This window comes from Spermophilus citellus, assembly GCF_964194105.1.
Source record: "Spermophilus citellus genome assembly, chromosome: 1".
Lineage (NCBI taxonomy): Eukaryota > Metazoa > Chordata > Mammalia > Rodentia > Sciuridae > Spermophilus > Spermophilus citellus.
In genome coordinates, this window is record NC_138182.1 from 55,170,599 (window position 1) to 55,178,942 (window position 8,344).

The window sequence follows — 8,344 nt, forward strand, 5'->3', positions numbered from 1 at the left end:
TGGAGTAAAAGGGCAAGTTAATATGGAAAAGTTCTTTAGCAGCAGGGTGAAAGAAAATACTCAAGCATATCATTGCTTGATGGTTGATGGTTAATTGAGGATGTCTATCCATAGTTTACTACTATGTATAAAATATTATGCTAAAGCAGGTTGAAATACAATGCATGCCATTCTTCAGTTATTTCTATATGTTAAAAGTCATAATACCAAAGATCCAAGATGGTGGGCTAGAGGGAGGCTGCATTCTGTGTCAATCCATGACCTGGGATTAAAGTATTGGGAATATAATTTCTCTGCGAGTTATTATAGTACCCCCAACAGCTGCTCCTACACAGGAATTAGTGCCACCATGCCTGTGCAGCTCTCTAGGCCTCAGCATCAACACAGGCCCTCCTGCCACCACTCCCATGTGGACACCCATATACCAAGGTGGGGCTCCCCTGGTTGCCTCCATTTTGGAACACTGCAACCACCACCATAGTCCCCTACATGCAGTAGCCTGAACCTGGGGACACTGCACAGGATCTGAAGAAAGAGGCCAGCCACAACACTGCACGCCACACAGCTGCCACTGCCTGGCCCTACCTGACCCAATACCCCATTGCTGAAAGTAACCACCTCCATCTTGGGACACCATTTTTAGTTGGGGCACTTGCTGGATCTTAGAACCAATATTGTTTCCAACTGCCCCCTCTCACCTGGCAGCCACTAACCTGGTACAGTGCTTGTGGCTACTCAGTGAGTCCGTAGCTGGCAAAACCTGGTCCTGAATTGCCCAATCCAAAACAGCTCTTTGCTATAGGTTTGCAGCCCCCAGAGCTCAGACCACAAGACCTTCAGAGAGAGAGGTTCCTGATTCGGAAGAAAAAAGGAAGGGGGTGAATGAGATACAGTTTAGAGACTAAATTAGAGACCAGAAATTAGAGATTAAATTAGAGGTCTACAGGTGATATAAGGAGATAAGACCAGGTGCCCACATCATACAAGTGGGACCCAAAGGAGATCCCTGGGATGCAGTCTCCTATCTAGGACTGGCAAGTGATATACTCCATCTCCAGAGCTCCATCCCCAAAACCTACCCTCCCACCCTATAACCTTCACCATCCTGAGGGTGGAGATACCAGCAAACAACAGACAACCCCACCTCTTGGATGAGAAGGAAAGCTGGAAAGATCCTGTTCTCTAACAAAAACAATCCTTGTATCTTCCTTTGGGATTTTTTTTTCCTCTGTTCTGTCTCTCTCTCTTCTCCCATCATTTGTGAAACCAAGTACTTTGCATGATTTAGGCTACTGAGGAATGGGATGTTTGAATAGTATAATGCAGTTGTGTTGAATATTCTTTTATCTCCTATTTTTACTTGTTTTTTTTAGTTTTCTTAATATTTATGTTTGTTTGCTTTTTGTACTCTCTCTATTGTCTTCCCACTTACTTGTCTCCCCCAAATCACTTTCTCTTTTTTCTCCTGCTACTAACCAACTTCTTTAGATACCTATTTTAAGCTTTCTAGTATCTAATAACTCTATAACCTCGCCTCATACCCCTTAACATCTCATTCTACACCTCACCTCCATTCTCTCTTTGTTCACCATTAAAAACTGTAGGCCCTTTTGCAAACCTTCTGTTTACATTGTAGATAATAATTGAACTCACCATTTCTGTATATTGTGAAAAAACAATAAATGCCTTACTAGCAGCTATTTGGTTTAAGGCTTTATGTTGTTTGTATTTGGATCTGATGATATTTTTCTCCCCCTTAAAGGAGAAGTATTGTAACCCTGCAGAGATACTATAAGCCTATAGGGTAAAAACTTGTAATGCCTCATACCCTCAGTGTGTGAAGGGAAGACACACAAACAACATGAAAAAACAAGGGAAGAAAGTGCCCCAAACAAACCAAGATACTACATTATTAGAATCCATGGCCAGCACAACAGAAGAAATCACAGAGAAGGAGTTCAGAATGTATATAATTAAAATGTTCTGGGAATTAAAGGATGATATAATAGAGCAAATACACACAACAAAAGTTCATTGATGAAGAGCTACATAAGTGAATACAGGAAGCAAAAGGTTACATCAATAAGAAGATAAAGGTTATGAAAAAAAGCAGAAATCCTTGAAATGAAAGAAACAATAAACCAAATTAAAAACTCAATAGAAGGGCTGGGGATGTGGCTCAAGCAGTAGCGTGCTCGCCTGGCATGCGTGCGGCCCAGGTTCGATCCTCAGCACCATGTACAAACAAAGATGTTGTGTCCGCCGAAAAACTAAAAAAATAATAAATATTAAAAATTCTCTCTCCTTATCTCTCTCTCTCTCTCACTCTCTCTTTTAAAAAAACTCAATAGAAAGCACCAACAGGTTGGAAGAGAGAAGCTCAGATAATGAGGACAAAATATATAATCTTGAATGTTGAAGGGACAGTGAAGATGATAAGAAATCATGAGCAGAGCATTCAAGAATTATGGGATAACATAAAAAGACCAAATTTAAGAATCTTTGGAGTAGAGGAAGGCAAAGAGTTACAAACCAAGGAATGAGCAATCTATTTCAATGAAATAATATCAGAAAATTTTCCAAACATTAAGAATGAATGGGAAAATCAAATAAAAGAGGCTTAAAGGATGCCAGATGTACAAAATCACAACAGACCCACACCAAGTTACATTGTAATGAAATTGCCTAGCATACAGAATAAGGAGAGAATTTTAAAAGCCACAGAGAAAAGATCAGATTACATACAGGAAGAAACCAGATAGAATATGTGTGGAGTTTTCAAATCAGACTCTGAAAGCTAGAAGATCTTAGAACAGCATATACCAAGCTCTGAAAAAAAAAAATGTATGCCAACCAAGAATCTTATATCCAGAAAATTTAAGCTTTAGATTTGATGATGAAATAAAAACCTCCATGATAAGCAAAGGTTAACAGAATTTACAACTAGAAAGCCTAGACTAAGGAACATCCTCAGCAAAATATTCCATGAGGAGGAAATGAAAAACAACAATGAAAATCAGCGCAGGGAGCAACTACTCTAAAGGAAAAAAACAATCAAGAAACCAAGTCAAATTAAATACCAAAAATAAACAAAAATGACCCAGAATACAAATCATGTCTCAATAACAACACTGAATGTTAAGGCCAAAACTCACCAATCAAAAGACATAGATCGTCAGATTGGATTTTTTAAAGGCCCCAAAATATGCTGCCTTCAAGCAACTCATCTCATAAGACAAGACATCCACAGAATGATGGTGAAAGATTGAGAAAAAACATGTCACTCACAGGGATTTCAGGAAACAAGCAGGGGCTTCCGTTCTCATATCAAATAAAGTAGACTTCAAGCCAAAATTAATCAAAACAGATAAAGAAGGACATTTCATACTGCTTTAGGGAGCCATACATCAACAAGCCATAACAAGTATAAATATATATGCCCCAAACAATGGAGTACTTACACGCATCAAACAAACTCTTCCAAAAGTTCAAGAGTCAAATTGACCTTAGCACAATAATTCTGAGTGACTTTAACACACCTCTTTCACCACTGGATAGATCTTCTAAAGAAGAGCAAAAAAAAAAAGAAAAAAGAAAAGAACAGGAAAAAAAAACTATAGAACTCAATAATACAATCAATGACTTAGACTTAACAGACATATATAGAATATTTCATCCATCAACAAGTGAATACACTTTCTTCTTAGCAGCACATGGATCCTGCTCTTAATTAGACCATATATTATGCCACAAATCAACATTTAACAAATACAAAAAAGAAAAGATACTACCCTGCATTCTGTCAGATCATAATGTAATGAAATTAGAAATCAATGATAAAATAAAAATAGAAGTTACTCCATCACCTGGAGACTAAACAATATGCTATTGAGAGAACAATGGGTTGCAAAACAAATCAAAGAGGAAATTAAAAATTTCTTAGAGATAAATGAGAACACTGATATAACATCAAAAATCTCTGGTACACTATAAAGGCAGTACGAAAACTAAAATTCATTGCGTAGAGTTTATTCCTTAAAAAAAGAAAAAGTTGGGGCTGGAGTTGTGGCTCAAAGGTACAGAACTTGCCTAACTCATGTGAGGCTCTGGGTTTAATTTTCAGCACCACATAAAAATAAATAAGTAAAATAAAGGCATTGTGTCCAATTACAACTAAAAAAATAAAATAAAAAATATAAAGTCAACAAATAAATGACGTAACATTACATCTCAAAGCCCTAGAAAAAGAAGAAGCAACCAATGCCAAAAGCAGTAAAGACAGGAAATAATTAAAATCAGAGATAAAATCAATAAAATTGAAACCAAAGAATCATTGAAAAAATTGAAAAAACCAAAAGATGGTTCTTTGAAAAAAATAAATAAAATTGATAAACCCTTAGCCATACTAACAAAGAAGAGAGAGAAAACTCAAATTACTAACATTTTTGATGAAAAAGCTCATATCAGGATGGACTCTACAGAAAAACAGAAGATAATTAGAAATTATTTTGAAATTTTGTACTCCAATAAAATAGACAATATCAAAGGCATTGACAAATTTCTAGAATTATATGATTTGCCCAACCTGAATCTGGATGATATACACAAGTTAAACAGATAAATTTCAAACAATGAAATAGAAGATGCCATCAGAAGCCCACCAACCAAAAAAAGCCCAGGACCATATGAATACAGAGCTGAGTTCTACATGACCTTCAAAGAAGAACTAATACCAATACTCTTCAACTTATTTTATGAAATATAAAGAGGGAACACTTCTAAACTCTCACTCTATGAAGCCAATATTACTGTTATTACAAAACCAAACAAATACACATCAAAGAAAGAAAACACCAGACCAATATCTCTAATGAATATAGATGCAAAAATTCTCAATAAAATTCTGGCAAATTGAATAAAAAGTCATATCCAAAATTAGTGCATCATGATCAAGTGGGGTTCATTCATCCCAGGTATGCAAGATTGGTTCAACATACAGAAATCAATAAATATAATTCATCACATCAATAGACTTAAAGATAAGAATCATATGATCACCTCAATAGATGCAGAAAAAGCATTTGACAAAATACAGCACACATTCATGTTTAAAGCCCTAGAAGTACAAGGGATAACAGGAGCAAAACTCAACATTGTAAAACTATCTATGCTAAGCCCAAGGCCAACATCATTCTAAATGGAGAAAAATTGAAATCATTCCCTCTAAAAACTGTAACAAGACAGGGGCATCCTCTTTTACAACTTCTATTTAACATAGTTCTTGAAACTCTAGCCAGACCAATTAGACAGATGAAAGAAATTAAAGGGTATGGATAGGAAAAGAAGAACTCAAACTACACTATTTGCTGCTGACAGGATTCTATACCTAGAGGATCCAAAAAATTCCACCAGAAAACTTCTAGAACTAATCAATAAATTCAGCAATGTAGCAGCATATAAAATCAAAACCCATAAATCAAAGGTATTTCTGTGTATCAGTGAGGAAACCTCTGAAAGAGACAAGGAAAACTACCCCATTTACAATAGCCTCAAAAAATAAAAATAAAATACTTGGGAATCAACTTAAAGAAAGAGGTAAAAGACCTCTACAATGAAAACTACTGAATGCTAAAGAAAGAAATTAAAGAAGACCTTTAAAGATGAAAAGATCTCCCTTGTTGTTGAATAAGCAGAATTAATATTGTCCAAATGACCATACTACCAAAAGCTCTACAGACTTAATGCAATTTCGATCAAAATCCCAATGATATTCCTCATAGAAATAGAAAAGTGTTCATGAAATTCATCTGGAAAAATAAGAAACCTAGAATAGCCAAATCAATCCTTAGCAAGAAGAGTGAAGCATATGGCATCAGTGTATCAGACCTCAAACTATACTACAGTGCAATAATAACAAAACAGCAAAATAGACTTGTAGACCAATGGTACAGAATAGAGGACAAAGAGTATGTCATATTCGACAAAGGTGTCAAAAACATATATTGGAGGAAAGATAGCCTCTTCAACAAATGGTACTGGGAAAATTGGAAATCCTTTTGTAGCAAAATGAAATTAAGGCTCTATCTCTCATCATGCATAAAATTCAAATCAAAGTGAATCAAAGACCTAGGAATTAAACCAGAGACCCTGTGCCTAATAGAAGAAAAAGTAGGCCCAAATCTTTATCATGTTGGATCAGACCCCATCTTCCTTACTAAGAGTCCTATAACACAAGAAATAAAATCAATAAATAATAAATGGGATGGATTCAAACTAGAAAGCTTCTTCTCAACAGAAGAAACAATCAGTGAGGCGAATAGAGAGCCTACATCTTGGAAGCAAATTTTTACCACTCGCACATCAGATAAAAAAGCACTAATCTGTAGAACATGTAAAGAACTCAAAAAGATTAACACACCAAAAAAATAATAATAATAACCAATCAATGGGCCAAGGAAATAAACAGATACCTCTAAGAAATGATATGTAATCAATCAACAAATGTATGAAAAAATGTTCAATATCTCTAGCAATTAGAGAAATGCAAATCAAAACTACTCTAAGATTTCATTTCACTCCAGTCAGAATGGCACCTATTAAGAATACAAACAACAATAAGTGTTGGCGAGTATGTGGGGAAAGAGGCATACTCATATACTGCTGGTTGCACGTTGGTGCAACCAATATGGAAATGAGTCTGGAGATTCCTTGGAAAACTGGGAATGGAACCACCATTTGACCCAGCTATCCCAATCCTTGGTTTATATGCAAAGAACTTTAAAAATAGCATATTACAGGGACATAGCCACATCAATGTTTATAGCAGCACAATTCACAATAGCTAAACTGTGGAACCAACCTAGATGCCCTTCAATAGATGAATGGATAAAGAAATATAACATCACTTATATTTAAAAGAGAATAAAATCATGGCATTTGCAGGTAAATGGATGAAACTGGAGACTATTATGCTAAGTGAAGTTAGACAATCACAAGAAACCAATGGCCAAATGTTTTCCCTGATATCTGGATGCTGATACCTAATTTTGGTGGGGGGAGCATGGGAGGAATGGAGGAACTTGTAGATAGAGCAAAGGGAGGGAGGGGGAAGGGAGGAGTCATCAGGGTAGGAAAAATTGTGGAATGAGATGGATGTCATTACGCTAAGTACATATATGAAGACATGAATGGTGTAGCTCTACTTTGTGTACAACCAGAGACATGAAAATTTGTGCTCTATATGTATACTATGAATTGAAATGCATTCTGCTGTCATGTATGACAAATTCAAAATAAATCAATTTTTAAAAAGTTATGAAATCTCATTTTTAAAGAGACATTAGTGATTATTTACTTTAACTCCTGTGCAATTTCAAATCACATAGAGTCAATTTACAAAGTTGCTTAACTATAATGGGAGCTTCAATATTTGTTTATTTTTATTTATTTTGCCTGCTTTAGATCCTATTTTTTCAATTGAACAAGAATATATGAGACTTAGACTTTACATTGTTTGGTTCATTTTATATTGGTGGCTTATAAGGGTAGCAGAAACTTTGTAAAAACGTTTATATCTGGCTCCTTGTCCACAGCAAAATTAATAAATGAATGATTGGCAATGTAGACTCTGCTCATAGCTAAAACAAAAAGTAAAATAATAATGATCTTACAGAAACCTATTCTAGTTAGTTTATATCTACTTAATATGTTGATGCTTTAGGTTAAAAATTTCTTTAAAACACACAAATAGTTATGGTAATATCTAGAAAAAGAAGTAATATTTTTCTTAGGGGTTATTGGAGATTTTATCCAAAGCTTGAAGTTACACAAGACAGGTTTCTTTGTATTACTTGCTGCAAAGTACAGGGATCAATTTTGTCTCCCATATGTGTGACACACTTTGACAAAGGAAACAACAGTATCTTATAAATGGATTTATATATAAAATAATAAAATATATATTATATAATAAACATATATAATTCCTATTGTTTAAAGCAGTTGTTATATATCTTTTTAAAATTCAAATATTTTTAAAAAGCAATATTTAATATAATTTAATATAATATTTATAAATTTCTCAATTGTATAAAGTATGTGGACAGGAAGGTAATAATATGTCCCTTAAGTTTTTCTCCATTAAAAAGAAAGTAGCAGTAAAATTTTCAACATTTTTTTTTAAATTCTGGGATATTTTCAAAGGCATGGATCATCAGAAAATACTTCCCCAGAAATGTAGGATAATAAAACAATGCCTTTAGCTGAATTTAACTACTGTAAAAATGTTAAGGTACATATTGTCCTGAGGCATTATGTCTAGACTTTTGGATACCCGCATACCATG